Source organism: Alligator sinensis, unplaced genomic scaffold (assembly GCF_000455745.1).
Source record: "Alligator sinensis unplaced genomic scaffold, ASM45574v1 scaffold1055_1, whole genome shotgun sequence".
Classification (NCBI taxonomy): Eukaryota; Metazoa; Chordata; order Crocodylia; family Alligatoridae; genus Alligator; species Alligator sinensis.
The window spans coordinates 385,441-387,750 of record NW_005842170.1 but is presented as its reverse complement, the minus strand read 5'-3'; the positions used below and the strand labels follow the sequence as shown (position 1 = coordinate 387,750).

General features: G+C 35.5%; 1 long non-coding RNA gene across 1 annotated transcript in view; it reads right to left on the bottom strand.

The window, feature by feature from the left end:
• Positions 1-428: 428 nt before the first annotated feature.
• Positions 429-2,310, bottom strand: part of LOC112550638 — a 59,203-nt gene continuing 57,321 nt past the window's right edge. Inside the window, exon 4 of the long non-coding RNA XR_003094564.1 lies at positions 429-535. This is a non-coding gene — a long non-coding RNA (uncharacterized LOC112550638). The remainder of the gene's footprint in view (positions 536-2,310) is intronic.

Below are 2,310 nucleotides of genomic sequence, written 5' to 3'. Positions count from 1 at the left end.
CCTGTAACACTCACTTTGGGCAGAACATTCTCAAACAGTTTTCAGAAGCCAGAGACAAAACAAACTTGATTATGTTAAAGCAGGATTGGCCCACAAGGACCTAACATGCCCTCCCCTCCCTGCCTGCCCCCTGGCTGCCCCTGCTGTGTGGGACCCTCGGTGATGTGATCCACAGAGCATGTGGCCCTTGGCCACTTGGAAGTTGGACAGCCCTGTTTCAAAGTATGAAGGATTTTGTATGACAGAATTTAATGAGCATGTCAATGCTTTTCAGTAAATGAACCAACATATTGCACTGAGAGTTTATTTTTAAAATATATTTAGATATAAAATTCTATAAATAACTTCCCAGTGTTAATCCCTCTATGCACAGTTTACAACCAGCAGATGTGTGTATTGTTAACTTCCACTGACAATACTCAGACCATCTCATGTAAGGCCTACTGAATTTTGAACTCTTCTGTCAGAACATGTCTTACTTGAAGTAAACCTGCCAACAACATAGTGAGATGCAGCAGACTTTTCCAAATTTCTTCTGAAAAAAAAGAATAAAAATATTAAAAGAAAGACTATCCAGAATGCATTATATTTAGTAATTGATCACTCATTTATTAGAATTCTAAAAATTCTGACAGATAAAGGTTTCCAGCAAAGTAAAATGCCTGTTTTCTTAATCACATGTATATTTTATTTTTTATTGAATTTATAACAAAATCTAAAAGATATTTTAAATCTTTTTATCCAGTTTTATGATGGTCAGTGGGTACATCTACACATGCCTCTTTTAAGTGGGCTTAGCCTAAAATCTCCATTTTTAAGGCATATTAAGGGTGCCTGTCTACATGTGTGCACCCTTAATGCACTTTAAAAATGGTGATTTAAGGCTATGTGGGCCTAAATTTGATACCTTCATAAAGCAGGTATCTAATTTAGGTGTGATTAGCTAAGTCGCATTAGCGCATGTGTAGATGTGCTAATGCGTGTTAGCGCAGTGTGTGTCAATGGATACACACCATGTTAATGCACATTAGTGCATCTGCATGTGCATTAGTGTGACTTAGCTATTTGTGCCTGTTTAATGTGCCTTAATGTGCATTAGCACATCCACGTATAGAAACACACCTAAAATTGCCTTAATGTGCCTTAAGTAAAGGCACGTTACGTTTAGGCATGCGTAAATACAAATGTAGACGTGCCCAGTATTTAGTGTATTGTATAGTAGGGGTTTTCTTGGGTTTATTTTTTTAAAGATTTAGACCTCTTGAAAGAAAGTCCATATCCTTTATTTATCTAGCACAGAACAGAACCATAAGGGTTCAGTTTCTGCCTCAAGCTTTTCCAAAGGAATCATCCAGGCCAAGGGCAGGGTCTGAATAATCCCTTGCTTTACCCTTGACCAATCTGCTCAGATTAAAGGAAAAAGGAACTAAAATTGATGTTGTTTCATGATTTAGGCAATTGCCCATTGAGAAATGGACTGACATGTCTGATTCCCTTTACATATACTACAGAATAGCCAGCAAATACCAATAACTTTGAATTACATTTTCTATCTGAATCTTTTCATGCCCTTGTAGTAGAATGTGAATGTATCACAATTTTAAGGGATTTTTTCCTGAGAAAAGGAGGATATGTAATTATCACCTGTAAAAACTGGAATAAAATAGCATATAGCCAAACCAGGAATGAACCCCAGGATTCCAGTGTTGCAGTCTGTGCCCAGTTGAGTCCATTATAAACAAGTTATCCCATTATAAATATACTGATTCAGCCAGTTGTACCTCAAAATGTAATTTAAGCATATTTTAATAACTTTATTCATTAGAATACTACTTAATCCCAAAAATAAAATATATCAATTTTCTCTGTACTGTTAAAACTTCAATGTAAAGATTATTAAAGTTTGTTCTACCCACTCTGAATAACAATGTAAGCCTGTAAAATAGCTCTACTGAAATCATCATAACATAGCTATCTGTCTTTACATATCATTAGAGTGCTAGAGCTGCTCAGTAGCTAGAATTCCCAGGCTTGAACAGAGTACTAAAGACACTCCGAACTATAATACTCCTTTTTACACCTATAGAAATATGGAACAGCAGGTCTCTTTTTAAGCATTCCTCAAATCGCATTCAACACATTTTCTCATAATAATTAATTGTGTGTTATTTCAGAAAAGTGCATAAAAAGAAAGTTCTATTAGGAATAATTGTCCCAGTGGTTTATGGTAAAATTTTCAAAGTTCCAGCTGGTCACACAGGGTTTAATTTATAGAAGTGTTGCACATTATTAGATTTTTTGATAAAGTGT